General features: G+C 38.4%; 1 pseudogene; it reads right to left on the bottom strand.

Annotated features, from left to right (window-relative positions):
- Positions 1-963: 963 nt before the first annotated feature.
- LOC102843245 overlaps positions 964-25488 on the bottom strand; it is a 142394-nt pseudogene continuing 117869 nt past the window's right edge.

Raw genomic sequence — 25488 nt, 5'->3', positions numbered from 1 at the left:
CAATTTCGTTCCCAAGTCAGCTCTCTCTCACTCTGATCTGTGACTCTTTGCTGAGGCTGCTGTTCTTATGTAGAGCCCAGTCTGGCAGGCACAGGAACTCAATCTCCAGCGCTGATGGATTCACGCTGTTTCCTCTTCTTTATTAGTGTTGAACTTCTCAATTTCTGCTCCTGGATCTGCTCAATTTAAAGCTAGTGGGATGATCCCACTCATTCATGTGGCAAAGTAAAAATCAATGGCTAAGGAATCCATTTTACACAAAAAAACCATGACACCACAATTAGTAAAAAATTAAAAGAATTCCTTAAGAAGACAAAAATACCAGGTGACAGTGCCTGAATAGAGCACTACAGTGCAGTATAACAAGATATAAAGTGACAAGAAAAAAGAACCAAAGACCAGTAATTTAGGAAAGTTACTTTAAGTCCTTGGTAATTCATTTTAATTGAAAGAATTAATCCTTATAAAAAGATTGTTATTGTGTACTGTTATTCTGAGATCATAGCTGATCTCCAGCAGGTTTTCAAAGACTGTAAATCACACGATATTAAAACATCCCAGGAGCCTGGCTCCTATATACATCAAACACTGGGACCTAAACTTAGTTTACTGTTGAACCAGTGGGCTAAGGGTGTCTGCCAAGCATTTTAGTTCAGTGCACCCCCCTTGACCCTTACAATGATAACAACATTTGGCTCTTAATTCCTACTTCATTAAAATTACCTAGAAAGTAAGTTTTAAGAAGTCTAAGCTGTAACTTCTCATAAACACTCATACTTGCTTATAAGTAAATACTTATACATGCTATACACAAATTGGGAATTCATGGAACTTTTAATTTGTCCAGAAAGAAAGTTTATGAAATCAAGAAATGCCCTTTTTAAAACAGTATCTTCAGAAGTGATTTACCAAGGTGAAGGTAGCCCTGGTTCAGTAAAATTCATTATTATTTTCTTATTTATTTTATAAATGGAATTTTCTTTTACATGTATCCATTTCCCAGGACTTATGTACCCATTCATATTCTCCATATTTAGAATCAAACGTTCCTTTGTGAAGAGGTCTTAATTTTAAGGTAAAGTGTAGTCCGAGCTCCTGAATTCCCACCTTTTTTTTCACTTTTGAATATGTATCTGTGAAATCTAAAGAGAATATAATCCCATTGATTATGGAATGTGGCAACCAGTCTTCTAATAAATTGAGGGTCATAGGGAAATAGAGGCAAACATAAGTCCAAGGGAATGGTCCAGCCTTGTAAAATCATTCAACATCATTTCAGGTCTGTGTTCTGTGGCTTCCTTCCCTCTTCACTTTATTTCATTACATAGACGAACACTGCTCATTTTAAAATGAGCTGTTGGACCATGTGTCAAGTGCCTCAAAAAATTCCATTTGGTCTTTTAAGATATTCATTAATAACAATTAGATCTGTGAAATCCCTTGAGCTACACTAAGGAAATTATTTTTTTTTCAGAGCCAGTCCTGTTCTGTAATAAATTTGCGAATTTTGGCTAACCAAAAGCTATACAAAGAGTTTTACTGTTCTCCCATGAAGTCCGTCTGACGTAATGAGAATCTTGTTGATAGAAGAAGCAAATTCATCTGTAGCTTCATCATAAGTAATCTCTTCATCTTGAGGATTTACTATGGTTTCATCATATACTCGTTGGTTGTCAATAGTTTGGGGCACAGGTTTGGTCGGAGCCTTATCACCAAGAACCTCTTTTTCTTTCTTAAGCTTTTTCTTAGCCACTAGCTTTTCCTTCAGCTGTTGCTGCTTCCACCGTGTGAACATTAGGTGCTACCTTCTCTTGTTCTTAATCTCCGGCATACTGAAGGGGGGTGGAAGTGGGGGATTCTTCAGAAACAGCTTTTTATTTCAAGCCTTTCTTCCCATCGCTGCTTCTACTACTGGCTTTCACTATCGTCACACCAAGTATTTTCATATTCCCAAAGAAAATGTGCTTTCCAGCCAATACCTGCTTTTATGAAATAGTACTAATTTGGCCGAAGTTACGGTTGCTGTTAGTCATCAGATAAAACATTGCTTAGGCTATCTTTGTACAACTGTCACTCTTGAACTATACGGAACACAATGTCATATCCATGCCAGCACTGCCCTTCCCACTCCTAGACATCTCAGCAATCATAAAGATTTCTCAATTTTTATTACCAACAGTAAGCAAAGACAATGCCATAACATGATATTCATTTTTTTGTTTTTATAAATCTTCACTATTTTCTTCATAACAGAAGATGAGCTAACATGTTATAATTGTTATTGTTGCTATTATGTACCTTAAAATCAGAATCGACTCACAGCTGACCTTCCAGCAGGTTTTCAGACACAGTAAACTGCACAGAAGCTGATAGTCTATCTTTTTCCTATGCTGGTCAATTCAGATCATGTACCTTTGTGTTGACAGGACAATTCCTTACTAGTAAGCCACCAGACTTCCCTGTTTATAATTACTATGACTATATAATTCATGAAGTAGCTCTTGTGGCCTAGTGGCAAGAAGATGTGCTACAATCCAAAAAATTCATGGCTCAAGGCCACCAGCTGCTCCGTTGGAGAAGGATGAGCCATCTCCTTCCATGAGATTTACTGCCTCTGAAATCCCACCAAGGGTCAGCTTTGGGTCAGTTCAAACTCAATGGTATACAACAAGAACATATAATTCATTAGGTAGCTTAGTGGTAAGGAGTTGCACTGCTACTCTGAAGGTAGGCAGTTAGAATCCACCCCCACTGCTCTGCAGGAGAAAGATAGACAATCTCCTTTCATGTTTCCTCTGAAAACCCACTGGAAGGTCAGGTATAAGTCAACTCTGTCTTAATAACACATAACAACAACAATGATATGACTAATTCAACAACCACACTAGATACCAAATGTAAACATAGATTTAAAGCAGCCTGGACAAGTAGTAGCCAATGAATCCCTAAATGCTGATTCAGTCACCAACCAAGCAGGCAAAATTGGGTCTTGATCAAAATATCTGAGGAATGGCAAGGAGCATTGGTCATCAGGGGGCTAATATTCCAAAACATAAAAAAAGAGATGCTACTGGAAAAGTACATCAACAGAGAACTGCCTGAATTGCAGGTTGGATTAGAAGAGGCCATGGCACTAGAGATATTATAACTAATGTCAGATGGATGGATCTTGGCTGAAAGCAGAGACTACCAGAGGAAAGTCTATCTGTGTTTCATTGACTATGCAAAGGCATTTGACTGTGTGGATCACAACAAACTGTGGATGACTCTGAGAGGAATGAGAATCTTATGTGAAACCTCTACTTGGACCAGGAGGCAGTTGTCAGAACAGAGCAAGGAAACACTGCATTGTTCAAAATTGGGAAGGATGTGTGTCAAGAATATGTTCTATCTCCATTTCTTTTCAATCAATTTGCAGCACAGATTATCTGGGAGGCTGGGCTCTATGAGGAGAAGTGTGGCATCAGAATTGGAGGAGGCTTATCAACAATCTGCGTTTGTAGATGACACAACCCTGCTTGCTGAAACAGGAGGACCTAAAACACTTGGTGCAGAAGGTCAAGGATTACAGTCTTCAATATGAATTGAAACATAACATCAAGAAAACAAATATTCTCACCACTGGGCTGATTGGCAGCATCATGATAGGTGATGAAGAGACTGTAATTGTTGACAGCTTCAGTTTGCTTGGCTCTACAATCAACATGCTTGGTAGTAGCAGCCAGGAAATTAAAAGACAAATTGCATTGGGAAAGTCTGCTGTCAGAGACCTCTCCAAAGTACTGAAGAGCAATGTCAGTCAAAAGACTAAGGTGCATCTGATACAGGCCATAGTCTTTGTAATTACTTGCTATGCTTCAGAGAGCTGGACAATGACTAGGGATGATAGAAGGTGAGTTGATGCCTTTGAGCTGTGGTTCTGGAGAAGAGTATTGAATATACCATGGACTGCTAGGAGAAACAAACAAGTTCATCCTGGAAAGGCTGAAACCAGGCTACTTCTTGGAGGCAAGGATTCTGAAACTTTGTCTAACATACTTTGGACATGCTATAAGGCAGGATCAGTCTTTGGAGAGGGACACCATGCTTGGGAAGGTGAGGGACAGCACAGGAGTGGAAGACCCTCAATGAGATGGATTGATTCAGTAACTGGGGTAATGGGGATAGGTGTGTCAGAGGCAATAAGATGAGCAAGGATAGAACAGGGTTTAGAACTGTTGTACACAGGATCACTACGAGTTGCAGGCAACTCAATGGCACCCAACAACAACAGCAATGAGTTCATTGGACACCCAAAAACAATGATAACAAATAGTAATTACAATTTTTCAATTTATAGCTCAAACATAAAGATTAAAAAAATGCATCAAACATTAACTGAAGGAAGAACCCAAATTTAAAATTAAATAAAATAATCCACAGAACATAGAACCATAAGCAGTGTAGTGCAACTATTTTGTACAGCTATCCAGAAAACAAAAATCCTCATGACGGGGCCAATTGGCAACATCATCATAGAGAAAAGATTGAAGTTGTCAGTGGCTTCACTTCACGTGTATATACAATCAACACCAATGGAAGAAGCAGTCAAGAAATCAAAAGACATGATGCATCAGGAAAACCTGCTGTCAAAGAACACTACAAGGTACTAAAGAGCAAGGATCTGAATTTGAAGACTGAAGTATGCCTGGTTCAAGCCATGTTTTTTTCAATCATTCCCTGTGCATCTGACAGTCGAACAATGAATAATGATGGCAGAAGAACAATAACTATCTTTGAGTTGTGGTGTTGGAGAAGAGTAGTGAATATTCCATGGACTGTCAAAAGAATGAGTCTGTCTTGGAGGGAGGCTGGTAAAACTTCATCTCACATACTTTGGGCTTGTTGTGAAGAGGGGCTGATCTGATCCTTGGAAAAAGGCATCATACTGGAAGAGGTGGAGGGTAAGAGATAGAGAAGAAGAGTCCCCAAAAGACAGATTGACACAGCAGCTATAAGAATAAGGTTGAGCATATCAGAGACAATTAAGATGGCACAGGATAGATCAGGGTTCAGACTTGTCATTTGTAAAGTTGTTATGAAAGACAAAATTTCAGGAGAATTAGATTGCAAATCTAGTTCTTTGAAAATTAGACAATAAAAAGTGAAGACACAGTCAAGTCTAAAGTATAGAAGATCTGATTTTCAATTGACCACACAGACAACAGCTGGGGGTGGGGGAAAGAAATATGTACAATATTTAAATATTTGTGGTCTGACTCCAGTTCATCCACTGACTCACAAGTCTAATGTCTGAGATGCAGACTTTCTGGTCTTTATTTTTTTTTTAAATCTACTAAATTGACATTTTATCATCCAAGAAGCATAAAAACCAATGGTTCCAGTGTGTATTTCCATCCACTGGACTAGATCACATTAGTGGGCACTTGAGAAGATGCATTTAGTAAATTTTTTTAGTAAGACTATTGCTCTATTGTATGTACCGTTTTCTTATAATTATGTTTTAGCAGAACAAAATGGGAAAAAGGAAAGAAAAAACGTCTAGAAAATAAGAAAATAAAATTGTCTGAACATTAATTTTTGGTGTCAACTAGAATGTTTAAAGACTAAGTGTTACACATTTAATTAGAATTTACAATTAAAAAATACATTACATTTTGTATGTCCCTTTGTCTTACGACAATGCTCCATATATCAAAAATTTCCACATTGCTGAAGTCAATATATATGTAGATCAAATATTTCACAATGTCAACTTTGTCTTCCAAAATAATTTCTAAGTGCTTGCCTTTTTGTTGTTCAGGTGATTCATAAAGAGGACTGCCAAATAGGCGAAAAGCACAGAAGACGGTTCCAGAGTAATTAAATCTCCATTGGATATTGAAATAAAGCTTTTTCATTTACTTTTCTCCACAAAGAGAAGCCAGAAAGTCATGTTGTATCAAAGTTAATACATCCTTTCATGTCTTTTTCAAGTACTAGATTTTTAATTTTAATAAATAACTCTGAAATGAAAGGAAGTACACTCAAATAAATCTCTATGTTATCTGCATGAGCTGAGACAAAGTCAAAGGTATTCACAATGAATTCCAGGTCTTGGAGAGGTATAAAAATTTCCCCACCAATCAATCACAGATGAGAGTTAAGTAGCTAAAGTTAACTTCTGAGTTAACCATCAAACTTTTAACTTCAAAGTGATGATGACTATCAAGTTAACTACCAAGTCATGATAACCATATTCAACTTTCCCTCCACTCACACAAGAAAAAAATGACTAGTAGAAGTAGCTGGCCTAGTGGTTAAGGAGTTGTGCTACCAACCCAAAGGAAGATAGTTTGAATCCACCAGCTACTCTGTAGGAGAAAGATGGGCAGTCTCATCCTGAGAGATTTACAGCCTCTGAAAACCTACTAGTAGGTTAGCTATAAGTCAATACTGACTTGATAGCAATGAATAACAACTTTGCTTTAGTACGAGAAAGTACTGACCTACACTGAGCTGAGTTGCAGAAGACAGCTTTCTGTGACCAGTCAACTAAAAACAAACCAAAAAAAATCAAACAAATAAAAACTCAAACACTCCCAAAGATATTCACTCTAGGCTAGAAAACCATTTTCTGCCATTTGAACAAAGATTCACATTTCACACCAATAAATCCCTCTGTAAGTGTTTGTCATGACAACATACTTTAGTTTTAGTTTTAGTTCCAATGAGTATTCCGCAATGGTTTGAATGAATCATAGATGAAAACCATATGTTTCCTTAAAATAAACATCATCTTTTAGTAGCAGTTACGAAGAGCAGGAGAGAGGGAGAAAGAAGGGAATCATTGATTAGGAAGCACTTTTTACTTATCAATGGTGATAGAAAATTTATCAGTGTTGCCAAATTTATCTTGGAGGGGGTCCAACCAGAGTTTTTTGGAGAAAAGGATGGTGAAATTTTGTTTCACATACTATGAGCATGTTATCAGGAGGGTGCAATTCATGGGAAAAGGCATCATGTTGGGAAACATAGAGACTCAGCAAAAATAAGATGACTCAGCAAAATGATTGACACAGTGATTCTAACAATGGGCATAATGGAGACCAGGAGGCTGGTGTAGGATAGGGCAAGGTTCAGGTCTATTGCTGATAGGATCATTATGAGCCTCTCGGTGATGGTCGCACTTCATCATGAATGTAATCAATAGACAATGTTGAGTCATAAAGATTTTTAACAATAATTTTTTTTACGGTCATGATAATTTAATCCACAGATCTTTGACAAGGAAGCAAAGGCATTTCAATGAATAAAAGTCTTTTCAACAAATGGTACTATGACAATTAGGTATTGATTTGCAAAAAATTAGCATAGAGATACACCTAATACAAGTGACCTGAAGGGTATTTTCAGTCTAAATATGAAGCATAAGACTAAATCTCTTTTAGAAGATAACGTAGGAAAACAATCAGATAGCTTTCGGTTTGGTAGTATTTTAAACATAACATTAAAAATACTATCCATCTAAAAAAATCCTATCAAATTTCATGAAAATGAAAAAATTTGTTGTGTGAAAGACATTATAAAAAACCAAAAAAAATAAGAACTCTGGTGGCTTAGTCTTAGACAGTTGCACTGCCAATCCAAAGGCATACTGTCCAAAGCCATCAGCTACTCCACAGGAAAAAGATGGGCAATTTTGGGGAAAAAATATTAGTAAAACAAAAACAAACCATAAGCTAGCAGAAAATATTTGTAAAATACTCATCTGTTAAGGGAATTATAAGTTAAATACAAAAAGAACTCTTAAAACACAATAAGAAATAAACAAACCATCCATTTGAACATATGGGTAAAGGACACATTATTACACACTTCTTTAAGAGAGGGGTAGAGATGGAAAACAAGCATATGGAAAGATGCTGTATCATGTCATTGTTATTATTATTTGGTGCCATGTTGTCAAATATGACTCATAATGACCTGAACCTTGTCATAGCCTGTGTCATCCTCATCATCTCTGACACACAGCTACAGTAACTGCCCATAGCTGCAGTAACCATGTCAAATAATTACACTTGCAAAATCCCAATATGATATTAAAAGATGATGGTTAACTTTGAAGTAACTTCAGTGACCTAATTCTCATCTTTGGATGGTTGGAAGACAAGTTTCTTTACCTTTGAGACTTTTAATTCACTGTGACTTTCATCAAGAAGGACTGACATTCATTCTCAAGCATTGCAACATTTATAAGGATGGTCCCCAATTGTTCTAACATATCTCCCGTTAGACACAAGGTCCTTTGGATTTAGCACCTAAGTCAATTTAAAAACTAGGAATATTGAGCAAATTAAAATAAGCTAAAATCTGATTATATGACTTCTTAAATGTTCTGGTTTCAAAAACAAGGAACTCACAAAATATTATTCAAAATGGATGATCCTGGAAGACATTATGTTGAGTGGAATATCTCAGTCACAAAAGAACAAATACTGCATAGTGCCACTGGTGTAAAATGTGGCTGACATTGGGGTTGGGGGGGAGACTGAGAAAGATGGGATAAATTATGCATACTGGATTGAAACAGATGAGAGAGAGAACTGTTTCAAAGAGATATATGATTAGGTATTATTGTCATGATATGAGTCCAGAATGAAGGCTGCATAGTGGAGTGGACTTGGGGGGAGGGATTGCATATAAATGAAAGAATTTTTCTTTTACCTTTTAAAGAAAAGAACGAACTGGAGGGGAGAGGTGGGCAGGGAGGAAAGTGCAACAATGAATGAATGGAAATTCAAAATATCCGTAACTTTTCATTAAAATTATTAATAATAAAACATTTTTTTAAAGTTCTGGTTTATGCAAATAACACAGCCCTGCTTGCTGAAACTGAAGAGGATCTGAAGTGCTAGAAGGTCAAAGACTGCAGCCTTCAATATGGATTGAAAATCAACATCAAGGAAATGAAGATTCTCACCACTAGGCCAATAGGCAGCATCATGATAGATGGAGAAAAGATTAAGGTTGTTAACAATTACAGCTTGCTTGGCTCCACAATCATCTCTCTCGGCACCAGCAGTCAGGACATCAAAAGATGGGTTTTACTGGGAAACATTGCTGTCAGGGATCTCTTCAGAGTACTGAGAAGCAGTCATATCAGTCTAGAGACCAGGATGTGCCTGATCCAGACCATGATCTTCACAATTACTTGCTATGCATCAGAGAACTGTAAAATGACTAAGGATAATAGCAGAAGAATTGATGCCTTTGAGTTGTGGTGCTGAAGAAGAGTCTTGAACATAACATGGACTGCCAAGAAAACAAATAGCTCTGTCTTAGAAAGGTGAAACCCAGTTTCTCCTTGGAGGCTAGGATTTTGAAGCTCTGACTCACATACTTTGGGCACATAGCCAGGAGTGGCTGCTTCTTGGAGGACATCAATCTTGAAAGGGTGAACAGTGCATGAGAGGAAGACCCCAGGTGAGTTGGATTAGCACAATAACTGGGGCATAGGGGTAAGTGTGTCAGTGAGATTGGCTCAGGATAGGGCAGACTTCAGAGCTATTGCACATAGGTTCTCTTTGAGGCCCAGTTGACTCAACAGCGCATAACAACAGCAACAACAACATGTCTGTGTGTATGTGCGCATGTGAGCGTGTGTGTGTGTGTGTGTGTGTGTGTGTGTGTGTGTGCAGCAAATATACTCTATTTGCAGTGCATCCTTTGATGAAAGTGGACTGAGATTCAATTGGTGTCAGCCTTGTATGGGCGCTTTTAAGTGCTTCTCCTGACAAACATTTAATCATTAATATTTCTTAACAATCTTAATTTCCAAACTTACATTCTAAATTAAAAGCCTTATCAACAGGTTCCCGTGTAATGCCAGGCTGAACAGCATTGTTCTAGAACATTTTTTGCACGTTAGGGCTTGTTCAGTTATTGCCCTGAGCCTTACATATATTTATTGATGAAGTATCAAGACAGTAGAGGGCAGGTGTAGGCTAGCTACAGTAGAATAGAGGGCAGAGGATAATAAGGGAAAGTGGACAAAGGGAGAAAATGGAAGGAGAAGGAAAACATCTTGAGCATTTGCCATTGAAGTGGTAGAGTGGAAGAATGCGATCACATTTTCTTAGTCACACTTAGTTCAAGTCTCACTGATACTAAACTTGGTGCTGTTGCAAGATATATACTCCAAAGACTCTCCTCAACTACCGAAGAAGATGTTTTCTTTTCATGAGATTGTTGTGCTTGATTTGAGAAATATACCTTCAGACTCAGCATATCAAATAACACAATAGTTCTTGTACACAAGCTCATAAAGTTTAGAGTGTTGAAGGAAACAATAAGACAATTTTGTAAAAAAAAAATATTTTCTTTCTTTGTCCAGAAGTTTCATGATGACCATGAAGAGCAAAGTCACCACATCCTGCCTGGATTTCCCCAGGCACACGCGTCTCATGTGGAGTCAGTCCTTTTTCTGTTTCTGGATTGCCTTTCCATTCCCATGTGTACGTGATTAGGGGATCATTTCAACTGTTAGAAAAAAATCAACTGCTTGTCATTTCACACGGGTTTACAGTTAAAACAGTTTGGACTTTTGGGTGGGTTTTTTTGGGAAATGCCTGAGGCTGAATTAAAGAGCTACATTTTATTTTAAGATAATAAAGTAACAGGAAGTTTAAAATTTGTGTATGTGTATTTTTTGCTTTGTTTTTATTTGGTAGATAGTTCTTTTCACTTTAAATATCCTTTTTCTCACTTAGCAAAACATTACTAATGTTTTTAAACTTATATATTTTCACAGACCTAAAGCAAAGGAGCTCTGGTAGTGAGATGTGCAATATGTTAGGCAGCCAATCACAAGGTCAACAGTTTTAATCCACTGGCAATTTAGTGACAAAAAGTAGACAATCTCCTCCCATGAAGACTTACCACTTCAGAAACCCAATGGAGGGTCACCATGAGTTGGAATCACCTTGACATCCGTGGGATGGGTTTGCATTTAGGACACCAGAGACAATCCAGACAAATTGTTATTTTCTGGTTTGCTATTTCTAGCTGTGATAATTTTACCCTCATGCAGTACTGCTTGATTCTTAAATGACTTAATATTATGTACAAGATATAAACTAAAACTCAAGAATAACTTAAATAATGTTATAATGGTCATATATTGAACAACCCGTAGGTCTCATATATTAAATCATGTGTTTTACATTCGTTCTTTAATTTCTTAAGAGATTCAAGGATATATTTCCAGAGTCACCAGAGTTCAAAGGAGACTGACTCAAAGATACATCTTCTCTGAAGTTGCTTTGATTAATTCTTTCTCATGACAGACTGTGTTCACAGGCTATAAATCACATTAGCTAAGCCAGTAACTGTTATCAGAAAGTGTGTCTATACCCAAAAGATAGTTATTGAAGAATATAGGCTGCCGGGTCCTAGTGACCACTGTGACTCCACCTCTTGTCTGTTCAGGATTGTTTTGCCCAAAAGCAGCTATACAGCAATGCCTTTCTTATCTATGTACTTTCTGGCCAGATGTGTGAAAGTGAAAGGCCGTGGCCTTTCACCTTTCCAACTTGTACTGACTTCTTGCCTACATCCTACACATATGTTCCTTTCTCCATTTTCCTGCCAAAAACCTAACTTTCTTCCAGTTCTTTCTTTTCCTCCTTCCCTGGATGCCTTTCATTGTTCATGTTTAATTTTTTTGTTATGCAATCATAAAATTAGTCTCCAATTATGAATGAGTCTTTGGCACATATTTAAACCTCACTAAAATTTGGAATAATGAAAAACTGAGATTCAGAGAAATGCCTGACTTTGTCAAGGGTAGTTGTTTGTCTCTCACATCACACGGTTCCTCTAGAAAGATAGTCCTTTTCTCACCAGGTCAGAATATCAATCAAATGTCTATCACAAATCAGCATTTGCAACGTTCACTATAAAGTTGGGCTTTTGTTGGTATTAGTTGCTGTCAAATCAATTCTAACTTATGGTGACTCCATGTATAAAGAGGAGAACTGCTCCACAGGCTGTTCAAGATCGTGACCTTCTGGAGACTGATTGCCAGTCCTTTCTTCCAAGGTGCTTCTCAGTGAATTTGAACCACTAATATTTCAGTTTCTAGTCAAATGACTTGGATGTTGTACTGCCAAATATAATTACAATTTTCCCATGTATCTCTCCTGTGCCTAGAAGTATCTTCATGTAATTATCAGGATTACATTCCATAAAGGAGCAAAGCTTTGGCCATTTAATTGTGAATCTTTATCGTCTTGCTGGGAAATCTGTAGGGAGAAGAAAACTTTAAAAAGGGGATGACACCATGAAAAAAGGGAGCTCTGGTGGCCTAATGGCAAGAAGCTGTGCTGTAATCCAGAAGGCCTGTGGTTCGAGGCCACCAGTTACTGTGCAGGAGAAGGAGGGACAATCTCCTCCTGTGCAATTAACTTCCTCTGAAAACCCACCAGAGGGTCAGCTATGGGTCAGTTACAACTCTATGGTACACAACAACAAAAACCACGAAAAATCTTTAAGAGAGGAAATAGAAGAGGCCAATAGATGATGAAAGTGGGGAGAAATGAGAGACTCTCCTCATCTATGAAGGTTCAATATTTCAAATGTGCAAGGAAGTGTGAGGATGGCACAGGACAGAACTGGGATCAGATCTGTTGTTCAGAGAATCACATGAGCTGTATTCTATTTGACAGCACCTAACAATAACAACAACAACAGAGAAAAAAGCATTTTAATTAGTGACCAAGAAGTCTAGGTGGGTAACACTAACCAGTGGCGGACCTAAGACGCTTGCCTCTGTTGGCTAGACACTCTCTTGTCTCAGTATCTTTGCATATGCTCTCCCTTCTGCCTGGTTTTCTTTTTCATGTATCATGGTAACTCACTTTCTCCTCTCTTACTGTCTTATTAAAATGTCTCATTTTAGTGAAACCTTTTTGGATTTCTATTTTTAAAATTTTAAAATTGCACACTTTCTGCTTTCTAAATTTCTTCCTTTGCTGCTTTGTTTCCCTCCAAAGTATTTTATCATTATATTATATACTAGATAATCCAGTGCCATCAAACTAATTCCAACTGAGAGTGACCCTACAGGATAGAATACAACCACTCAATAAAATGTCCAAAGAATGCCATCTCTTTCTTCTGTAGAGAAGCTTATGGGTTATTTTTGCTTCTTTTTAATACTTTCTAATAGAAGATAAGCTCTATGATTCTAGAGATTTTCACTTGCTGCTGTACTCCTAATGATTATGCAGAGGCAAATGTTAGTATGCGTGTTTCTATAGATCTCTTCCAGTCAGATGGACAGGTGATTGTCCTCCAGATTTTTTTTTTTCCTCCAGATTTTTTGAGACTACTTGGTGAGCACATCCAGGGCAGCATCTGTTGAAATATGTCAACTGGTATACTGTCAATTCTTGGGGCCTTGTTGTTTTGCCAAGTCTTTCAGAGTAGCTTGAACTTCCTCCATCATCTCAGGCTCTTTCTCATATGTTGTTTCATTAAATTCTTCTGTGTCAGCCCATTCCTTTTGGTACAGTGACTCTGTATAGTCCTTCCATCTTATTTTAATACTCCTCAGGTCATTTAATATTCTGACCAAAGCATTCTTCAGTATTGCAACTCAAGGCTTGAATGTGTTCTGCAGTTCCTTCAGCTCAAGAAATGCTGAGCGAGTTCAGCCCTTTTGCTTTTTTGACTCCAGCTCTTTTGCACATTTTGTTATAATATTTTCATTTGTCTTTCTAAGCTGCCCTTTGCAATCTTCTTTGAGCTCCCTAATTTCTTTATTTGTTGCCTTTGCTTTGGTTTCTTAGCGCTTTAATGCAATATTCAGAGTCTTGTCCGACATCCATCTTAGACACACTTTAAGAATGTTACAAGGAAGAACCGGTCCTTGGAGATGGACATTATGATTGGGAGAGTAGAGGAACAGGGCAAGAAAGACTCTCAATGAAATGAATTGGCTTACTAACTGGGGTCATGGGGGTAGGTGAGTCAGATGATAAGGTTGGTTCAGGATAGAGCAGGGTTCAGAGCTATTGTACATAGAGTCACTATGAGTTGCAAGTGACTTGACAGCAACAACAACATATATATATATACCTCACCAGAGTAATGAAGAGCAACGATATCAGTCTGGAGACTAAGGTGTGTCTGATCCAGACCATGGTCTTCACAATTGCTTGCTATGCATCAGAAAGCTGGACAATGACTAAGGATGATAGAAGAAGAATTGATGCCTTTGAGTTGTGGTGTAGGAGAACAAACAAGTCTGTCCTGAAGAGAGGGAAACCAAGCTGCTCCTTGTAGGCAGATTCTGAAGCTCCATCTGACATTCTTTGGGCATGTTGCCAGGAGGGATAATCCTTGGAGAGGGACCTTATGCTTAGGAGGGTGAAGGGACAGCACAAGAGAGGAAGACCCTGTATGAGATGGATTGATTCAGTGAGTGGGGTAATGGGGGTAGGTGGGTCATAGACAATGAGGTTGGCTCAAGATAGAGCAGGGTTCAGAGCTGTTGTCAATAGGATCACTATGACTTACAAGTGTCTGATGACACATAACAACAACAGCAACAGCAACATATCTGTCTCCATCTCTATTTCTACCTCTATATCTATCTATATCATCTATGTCTATGTCTAAATATATATCTAATCTATATCTACTCACACACACACACACACACACACACACACACACACACACACACAGTAAGTGATCTAGAGTTGTTGTTGATTGCCTTCTAGTCGAGCATGACTCACAGTGACCCTATGAACAAAGACCTGAAGCCTTTCTATAACTATCAATATTTGTCAAAATTCATAAAGAGTATTTGTCTACTAACTAGTTGAATCTGAAGGTTAGTCTTATTCTGCTTGTGAGACACTGTAACTGTTTAATAATTCAATCTATTCTGGGAAAAACTAACAAAGGGCAATCTCTGTTCACTGGGATATCTCTTCTTTAGACTGAGGTCTATGGGTCACCAAGAAGATTCTTCTTCCAGAGTTCTTACCAGAACATTCCTACTTTGGACATTGAGTGTGATGTTTTTGAAATAGACTCATCTTTGAACACAGGAGACGAGGACAGCTATTTAACTAATGAGTTATTAATTGAAGCTATTCTCAGAATCAAGGCGAAGAAGCTGAAAATGGCTGTTCTCAATCGGCCTTATCATTTTTTGATTACAAAATCTTAGTCCCACAGGCCATAAATTATAAGACTGGCTATGACAGAAGAGTCCATGATATCATCGCATTGCCATGTTAATTGGTAAATCCTCTAAGTATAGGAAGCTGATTTACAACAGTAAGTAGTGAGTGCTTTGAGAGAATATTATATTCATTTTGCCCTTTAATCTGAAGGCTCTAACAATGTTTTTTGTTGTTGATTTTTATTATTTACTTTGGATACTTAGTTTCGTTGGCTTGAAACTCAGTGAACAAAGCACTTTACAAAGTCCTAGCCTGTTGGCCTTTCCCAAGAGCAATTTATACTGGAGGCTGGAGCAGCGGTTAAACACAGAGCCCAATTCCAGATCATATTTCACAAGGAGGGAAATACATGGGGTCTCTCTAAGGAATGCCAAGCCAAAAAAAAAGCTGAAGGGACTTGAGGAAAATTAAACATGTGCAAATCTTGGTTGTATTTTATTACAAAGCAAACAGGAAATCCAATATTAAGTGTAACAGCATCACATAAGAGAGACTCAGAAAGGTTTTCATTTGATGACATGAAGGTAAAGCTAGAGAACTCTTATAGGCAGTTGAAAATGGAAAAGATAATTATGATGAAAGCTTGTTTTTCATGTTTAATAATATTCATTGTAACAATTTTCAGGTTGAACCTGCAAGGAAAATCCAATGATGTGAGGAGACAAGGGCTTAGGAGAAAACCCCAGGCAGGTGTGTCTTCAGAAATCACTTTGAAGGCAGATTCCTAGTGGCTCAGAAGGACCAGGAAAAACAGTAGCCAACAAATCAGTTTCCACTAAGGGCAACCTGATGCATGTCTGAGTAGAATTACGCTCCTAAACTTTTCAATGACTGGCTTTTTGGAAATAAATCACCAGGACTTTCTTTTAATATGCCTCAAATCTCCAAACTTACCGTTAGTTAGAAACTTCATTGACCATTTGTGACACCCAGAGACCTAAGAATCCCACAGAAGTCAGTTTGAAGTGTTAATTTAAAATTTTACTACAAGTCTGGAATCAAGCTCAAGTTCTTGAAAGAGAACCAAACTAGATTTGCTGTCAATGAGGATTTTCCCCTCAATTAGAGCCTTATGAATTTAAAATTGGGACTTCTATAAATCCACCAGAGGGTCAGTTCCAACTCAATGGTACACAACAACAATATAGATTAATATAGATTACAAGTATGCACCAGTGTGTCTCAATGTGCAGTTCTGGGACAGTAAGTCAAGTTAGTTAGAATCATCTGTGGGGACAGGGTAGAGGATGGTGCCTGTTCAAAGGAAAAATCTCTTGGTCTTAATTTAGTACTCCTGAATAGGTTGAGACTGCAATCATTTTCTGAATAATTCTGCGTCTTAGTCAAACATAGGCCCAAAGCTTTGTGACTCTCAATACTAGCTGAATATGGGAACACCTGTTGTTGTTTGTTCTAGGTTCCATTGGGTCAACTCTAAGTCACAGCTAACATTAGAGAATGCGTTAAAGTATGACGGATAGAAACCTTGCTAGATCATGCACCATTATCACAGTTCCCACTGTATTACCCATTGTTGCAGTCACGCTATCAATCATCTCTATTGTGGATCTTTCTTTAACTGACCCTCTGCCATTTTAAACCAGGTGTCCTTTTCCAAGGAAAACCCCTAAGAAATGTTCCAAATGAAACGTGGTCCCACCTCCAAAGACTCTATTTCTTTTCGGGGGGGAGGGGGGTCAGGCATAAAAATATTTAAGAATCATCCCTAGATAGTTCTAACAGCCCAAATTAAGAACTACTGACACAGAGTTCCTACAATAAGAACCTCTTCCTTCTCATAATGTACAAAACATCACCCTTGTGAACTCTTTTCTATTACTTGTTATGCATATGAAAATTGAACAATGTGCAAGAATGACGAAAGAAGAAGGAATGCCTTTGTGATATTTGAGAGGAGTACTGAATATCCCATGGACTGCCAAAAGAACAAACAAGTCTGTTTTAGTGAATGAGCAACCAAAATGCTCCGTAGAGGCAAGGATGGTGAAACTTTGTCACACATATTTTGAGTATGTTGTTACAAGTCCTTGAAATAACACCACATCATTCTTGGAAAGGTGGAGGATTAGAGAAAAGAGGGGAAGACTGTCCACAAGATAGGTTGACACTGTGACTATAACAATGGGCTGAAGTCTATCAGAGATGATGAGGATGGCACAGATAGCTCAGGGTGCAGATCCATTGTTCATAGGATTGCTGTAAGTTACAGTCAACTGGACAGCACCTAAGAGCAACAATGGTATATTCTAGTTCCCCAGTGAGCTTGCTGCAGAACAATCTGGGACAGAGAGAGAGTACAGTCTTCTCTTTACAAGTTACATAATAGCTTTTAAATAAATTCTGTACCTTGAAGGAATGATGACTTTGGAAACTAGGCAGGTACACTCAGAGTTCATAAAGGAAGACTAAGGCATGGAGCTCTGGTAAGAAGCTGTGCTGCAAACCCAAAGGCATGCAGTTCGAATCTATCAGTTTCTCTGCGGGAGAGGGATGGGGAATCTCATTCTGAACTGTTAACTGTCTCAGATAGCCTCCTACTCGATGGTACACAACAACAAGCAACAAAGTACAGAAGGGCATGACTTGAAGGTCCTTTATCTGCCCAATAGAATTCCAAGCTCTTGAGTGTTTACATGGCACCACAGTCACTTTGGTGGTTAAAATAGATTCGTGTCTAATTAAATCTCTGAGAATTTATTTCATGTTGTGGTGGTTGTTATCATCAGTCATGGGACTTCTGCCCTCCATGCTGACTCCATGTATAATGGAACTAAATGCTTCCAGGGTTTGTACCATCTCACTTACTGGTGGCAGATGAGATTATTGTGATTCCCAGGGGTTTTTTTTCTGATATATTTCATTAACAGGTCACAAGTCTTTTTTCTTAGTCTATGGTCCTGTGGAATAACAATGACGACTACCAAGAGAGAGCTATGTTGACCTAGTGGAAAGGAAGCTATGCTACCAAGCTGAAAGTGAGTGGTTTTAATCTGTGGCCCTCGGCCAGGTTCAAACTGTCTTCCTGTCAAACATTCTTCTAGGTGGTATAGCACTGGTCGGTGCATTGCTGTACAGAGGGAACTCGTGGTTGCTGTAATGCTGAAGACTGTGACAGTGATGTGCCACTTGTGGTAATGGGCACCCATGGTGGACAGTGTTGGCTGCAGCTTCCCGACTAAATCAAGCCTGGAAGCAGGAGCGGCATCCACTTCTGAAATGGCTTGCCTCCGGAAACTCTATGTACGAACAGTGCTCAGGCTGTTTGTTCATAGGGTGGCTATGAGTCGTCTACGACTCAATGGCATCAAACAACAACAACAACAACAACTTGGTCCTGTGGTAAGAAACTACATTGTAATTGAAAAGACCCAATGTTCAAAGCCACCAGGTGCTCCACTGAAAAAGGATGGGCAGTCTCCTCCTGTGTAAATAGCTGCCTCTGAAAACCTGCTGGAGGGTCAGCTATGAGTTGGTTCTGACTTTATGGTACATAACAACAATAATATCTGAGCATAGAGAATTTTATAGAAAGCATCAATTCAGTTCATGCCTCCACTGACAGGTGAGTGGTGGCGGCAGGTGAGGAGCAATATCCAGAAACTGAATTCAAATCTTCTTCCTGAAAAAAAGATAATTCTATGACCAGACCAATGGTATCCTCACTTTGCCAACAGATTACTTTCTAAGACTCAATCTTTCACAATGGATTTTCCTCTAACATCACATATTTCAGAGTTTAAAAAAAGTTAAAACATTAAAAAAAAAAAATCTAAAAACAAACCCCAAACCTACAAACTGCCTGGGCCCACAATACTTTGTATAAGAAACATGTTGGTACCTTGTGGACTAATGACTGAAATCCTGAAGACAAAAAAAAAACTTCAGAAAGTTTCCATGGCTCTTTGGTCAAGTGAAAGTGTCTTGGGCAAAAAAGAATGAACAAGAGAAATAAAAGCATCCCCTAATTTTTGGAATAATTTCCTGACATCCTTTCATCAGCTAAGATATTTTTAGCCCAAAAATGAAAGCGCCAGAAATTCTGATTTCATGTTCCCTTTCCACCAAGGCCTAACTCACTTCAGTCTGAGCAAGTTACTGCTTCCCTGGACTAGTCCTTTCCTCCCCAAAATGGAGATAATGATACAGTATTTCAGCCACTTAATCTCAGTGATGTGCTAGGATTAATGAAAGCCTTTGGAGTAGGAATAAGGGAAGGGAAAAAAGTCTTGAGCTTGGATCAAAGGTGTGGGGGAAGTACAATATCTTAGTATAAACAATAATAAGGGGCTTCATTCTCCTGATGACTGGGGAGTGAACCATGCCCCTTTTGACCCTATTAATATTTGGACCCAAGGGTATTAATTAGTGCAAAATTAGATGTACTGAACTGCACCCTAGGGGCCTGGAAGGAAGAGTTAGTTCATCTCCAAAAGGTGACTAATTTCCCCTAGCTCTTTCTTCCCACTCTAGGCTCCTGTCTATTGTTATTAATATAGAATAACTCTTAACTTTTTATAGATCTATTGGGTTCTATTTGCTTCTTCTAATTCACTTAATAGAAAATAAGAAATCTGAAAGTACTTTTGGAACTTTCTATTTCAATATTGTTGTAGCGTATCATTGAGTTGGAACCAACCCATAGCTGACCTTCTGGTGCGTTTACAGAGTCAGTTAATTACACAGGAGGAGATTGCCCATCCTTCTCCTGTGGAGCAGCTGGTGGACTCAAACCCTCTTCCTTTAGGATTGAAGTGCAGCTCCCTGCCACTGAGCCACTGGAGTTCTCAATATAGCAGCTAATAATGGTTACCTGAGCTGTTTATAACTGCTCTTATTTTCTGGACTATTATGAAAAAATATTTTTACAGTGCATGGAGTTAAGTCTGTTCTCCTCTGATGTCTTTTTATATATTTTAATTTTGTCCATTGATATGAGAATACACACAGCTGAATATATACCAGGGAGCTCTGATGACCTAGTGGTAAGGAGCTGGAGTGCCAAGCCAAAGGCACACTGTTCAAATCCACCAGTAGCTCCGTGGAAGAAAGATAGGCAGTCTCATTCTGTGCAATTTATTGCCTCTGAAAACCCACTGGAAGGTGAGATACAAATCAGTTCCAAATTGACGGGATAAAAAAGCAACATCGACAAATTTACATTATTTCAACAATTTCTATGTGGAGCATCCACTGACATGATTATATTCTTCAAGTTGGGCAGTCATTCTTGGCTTTCTGTTCTGTATTGTTCCTCCTCCCACTAAGAAAAATTCACTGTCCATAAATTTTCCCATATAATATTTCGAGTTACTCTTGTCAGTTTGATCCCATACTTTAAAAATCTCCCAGATTCACCTCAGCCCTCTAAAACCTTGTGTTATTTTTTCTTATATAGCATTCTTTCTGCTTTCTTCATTGGGACATATAAAACTCACTTCCAGCTTAACCAAGAAGCCACCAAGTTCCTGAGTATGTCACCCAGATTCTGACCTCTAGATAAGGACTTTTTTTTTTTACACCAAAAGTGCTGGAGAATAAGGATAATAGTTTAAAAACTATGGTGAGCCTGATCCAAGCCATGGTAATTTCAATTGTTCCTTGTGTGCTTGAAAGTTGAACAAAGACAGGGATGACAGAAGAAGAATTAATGCCTTTGAATTACGGTATTGAGTGCTGAATATCCCATGAACTGTCAAAAAGACAGACAAACTTATCTTGGAGGAAATGTAAGCAGAGTGGCTTCTTAGAGGCAAAGATGATGAAATTTTGTCTAACATACTTTGGACTTATAGTGAGGAGGAACTAGTCTCTGGAAAAAATAGATCACGCTGGAAAACGTAGAAGGTCAGATAAAGAAAGGAAGGTACAATGACTGGGCTCAGCTTATCTGAGATGGTGATGGCATAGTCACAACAAGGTTCGTATCTGTTGCTACTGCTATGAGTCATAGTTGATTAATGGTGCCTACCTACAGCAATAACAACCTAAGGATTTTTTTTTAATCAGATTAATACCATAAACAAACTGGAATTTAATGAACAATAATGATAAAGATTAAAATTATTGTGACATTAATCTAACATTGTCATTAAATATGCAATGACCATTCCTTTTACATCCATCCTGTATATGTAAAAACCACCTAGGGATGTTGCTAAAAATATAGAGTCAGTTCAGCATAATGGGGTGAAAGGGCAAGTCCTCTATAGAGGATTGAACCCGATTTAACCAGTCTGAAGCCCTAACTAGAAGCAAGAAAATGTCTAGATGTTCTAGTATAGTTGGCAAACTGTATCACCTTTACCAAACATCTCCCAGAGGAGACCATCATTAATTATTTTCACATGTCTCTGCTGATATGTACAGAGCTCTGATGGCCTAGTGGCAAGAAGCTGCACTCCAATCCTGAAAGCATGCAGTTCAAACCCACCAACTGCTCCACACACGAGAAGGATGTACAGTCTCCTCCCATGCAATTAGCTGCCTCTGAAAACCCACCAGAAGGTCAGCTGTGGGTTGGTCCCAACTCTGCGGTGTACAACAACAACCATATGTGAGCTTAAAGGCAAGATCATGTGGAAGAATCTAGTAGTGGATGTAAGACTGGGTATGCCAAACACCTTATGGCAAATAATGAGGAGTTCAAGAGTTGAAATCACCTTATATCATCATTGTTGCCAAGTTGATTCAAACTCAGACAGACCCAGTAGGATACAGAGAAACCACCCTAGTAGGGGTTCGAGGCTAGACCTTTTATGGAAGCAGACTACCAGACTACCACAACTCTCTGCTATAGAAGAATTATTGTTGCTGTTGCTGTTGCTGTTGCTGTTGTTGTTGTTGTTAGGTACCATCAAGTCGAATACAACTCATAACGATCCTATAAACAAAAGATCTGAACCCAGTCCTGTCCTGAGCCATCCTTACACTTCCTGACACACAAGAGTCCATTGCAGCAGTCACATTGTCACTCCTCCTGGATGAGCGTCTTCCTCTCCTTTGCCAACCCTCCACCCTTCCCAACATCATGTCCCTCTTCAAGGAATAGTGCCTCCTAGCAACATGTCCAAAGTATGTGAAGTGAAGCATCATCATTTTTGCCTCCAAGAGCACTCCAGCTGCACTCTTTCCAAAACAGATCTGTTCATTCTCTTGGCATTCAAGGGATATTCAGTGCTCTTCTCCAACACCACAGCTCAAAGGCATGAATTCTTTTTCTGTCATCCTTATTTATTGTCCAGGTCTTGGATACATGGCTAGTAATTGGAAAGACCATGACCTGAATCAGATATACCTTAGTCCTCAAACTGACATCACTACTCCTCAATAAATTGGACAGGTCCCTAACTGAAGATTTTCCCAGTGCATTGCACCTTCTTATTTCCTGACTGCTCATACCAAGGGTGTTAATCATGGATCCAAGCAAGATGAAGCTAATGACAGTTTCAATCTCCTTCCATCCATCCTGACACTGCCTTTTGGTCCAGAGGTAAGAATTTTTGTTTTCTTGATATTAAGACACCATCCATACTGAAGGCTGTATTCCTTGATCTTCTGTAACAAGTGCTTCAAGTCCTCCTTACTTTCAGCAAGTAAGGTTGTGTCATCTGCATAACACAGGTAATTGATGAGTCTCCCTCCAATCCTGATGCTACATTCCTCCTCATAGATTCCAGCTTTTCAGATAATTTGCTCAGCATATAGATTGAACAGAAATGGAGAGAGAATACATCCTTGACACAGTCCCTTCCTGATTCAAACCAAGAAGTGCTCCTCTGCTCCATTCACACAATAGCCTTCTGATCCAGATATTGGTGGGTTTGAATGACCAACATTTCACTTAGCAGCAGAGAACATAACCAAAGCATCACTGGGGTTCCTTTGCAATCATTTTAGCAACTGTCTAGCCAGCTCCAGCAGCTTTAATCTGAATGAATGTTTCTGGTAGTTCAAATTCACCAACAGCTTTCTCCATGGGAGAAAGATGGACAGTCTCCACCTGTACAACTACAGCCTTAAAAATTTAGGGAAAAATTGGCTATGAGTTGATTCCTACTCAATGGCAAAGAGAGTGAGTTTACCAACTATCTAACTCAAAACTCTTGCCATGCAGTTAATAGTGATCAAAACCCAGAACGGCTGAACAGCACCTCAGCAATCATGTCTATCTATTTAGGGCTCTGTCTACTAATGAAGGAAACACTGGTGGCCTAGCTTTAAGAAGCTGCACTGCAATATTGAAGGCGCACAATTCAAACCCACTAGGTGCTCTGCAGGAGAAGGATGGGCAATCTCCTCCTGTGTGATTAATTGTCTCTGAAAACCCATGTAAGGGTCACCTATGTATCAGTTCCAACTTCACGGTATATAGCAACAACAACTACTATCGGGGAATAAAGGGGGAAACTCTGTTAAGGAGCTTCACTATCAATCCCATCAAACACATATGGTTTGAATCCACCAGAGGCTTTGTGAGAAAAAGATGAGCAGTCTCCTCCCATGAAATGTACTGCCTCTGAAACCCTGCTGGAGGGTAATCTATGTGTATATTCTGACCTGAAGGTACATAACAACAATGAAAAATAAAATGAGGAGCCTTGTCCTATGGAATCTGTGCTTCTTTGGTGATTCAAATCCACCAGTAGCTCCATGGGAGAAAGAGGGGCAATCTCCTGTGCAATTTACAGCCTCAAAAAGCCGCAATTCATAGATTAGTTGTAAGTTCATTCTAACTTGATGGCAATGAGAATAAAAGTGACTACTAATAAAAGTTGAGGTGTGGGGAAGAGAATATTTGACTTAAAGACAACGCCAATCAACTAAGAAGAGTTCTTAGAAATTTGACCGTTAAAAAAAATCACCAACTTTATCCACACTTCAAATTGAAATACTACTCCAAACCCTATTTTCAATCTTCACTTAATATTTAGATAAATTTCCTTTAACAAAAAAATAATTACATAAGATGGCAATCAAGTATGTATGTGGATAAGAGAGAAAGCAAAGAGTTAGGCTATAGAGGATTTAAAATCTATGAGCAAGTGTGTGCTTCTATTATCTTGACTTGATCTACAGCAACCCCAGACTCTAGACACTAGTAGATAAAGAAAATCCTCTCACCAATCAATTTGATGACCAGGGATTCCCAAAGTCTCCGTAAAGTATTAATCTAGAGTTCCTGAGTTGCAAAGCTTGTCAGACAGGCTTGCAAGGCATCTTAATGACCTGGCAAGAAAGGAGCTGTGATGGAATGATAGCTAGACAGAGTATTGTCTGTGTGTCATTGATAGCAGGAAGTGCAATGGACAACAGTCTCCTATACTTTAACATAACAAGGTTAAGCTGAGATCCATCCAACACGTTTGTTGAATGATCTCTATTTTTCTTCTCATCCTCTTCTCCCTACCTTAACCAAGGCAAAAGGGAAGAAATGTGAACACTCCCCTTTTTAAAAATAGAAAAAAGGAATCATCTACAAAGTTTCCAAGAACTGTTTTACTTTTGCAAAAGGCAAGAAATCAGATATTCACCCAAGATGAGAATATACGATCTTAACAACTTTATTTAAGATAATTGAAAAAAACGTATTAAATTGTTTTTCTTCAATATATCCACAAATTTTCTGTTGCAATTCTCTGCAATTTTCTATTTAATTACTACCTGTGAAATAATATGCATTAGTATCTATCTTCCTTAACACATATTCAATTAAAAAAAAAGCCTTATATGCATTCCATGTGAAGCACCATATTGGACTGCATACATCAGAATAATAGTTTCAATTAAATTCTGTAAATTGAAACAGTATTTAAATTTCAAGTCATGAAATAATACAGTTTTGGGCAGTAACTAGTTATTTAATGCCATAGTTTGCAAATTTTATTGATGAAGTGACAGGACATTTTTATTAGACATTCTAAGGGATTCTAAATCATGGTTTTAAACAGAAATCCAAACTAGAAAACTAGTTAGTGTGATTAAATCAACAGTCTCTGGATTGGGGTCATATTTTGATCAAAATTATATTCTATCTAATTCAAAATAATAAAATGATTCTAGATGATCTAACAACAATGTGCGGTATGCAGATAACCCAACTCTGCCTGCTGAAACTGAGAAGGACCCGAAGCACTTGCTGCAGAGGGTCAAGGACTGAAGCCTCCAATATGGATTGAGGTTTAATGTCAAGAAGACAAAGATTCTCACCACTGGACCAATCGGCAGCATC

This window comes from Elephantulus edwardii, unplaced genomic scaffold (genome assembly GCF_000299155.1).
Source record: "Elephantulus edwardii isolate Elephantulus edwardi_28Jun2011 unplaced genomic scaffold, EleEdw1.0 scaffold00053, whole genome shotgun sequence".
In the NCBI taxonomy this organism is placed as follows: Eukaryota; Metazoa; Chordata; class Mammalia; order Macroscelidea; family Macroscelididae; genus Elephantulus; species Elephantulus edwardii.
Note: the sequence above shows the minus strand (reverse complement) of the source record. Positions and strands in the feature narration are given on the sequence as shown.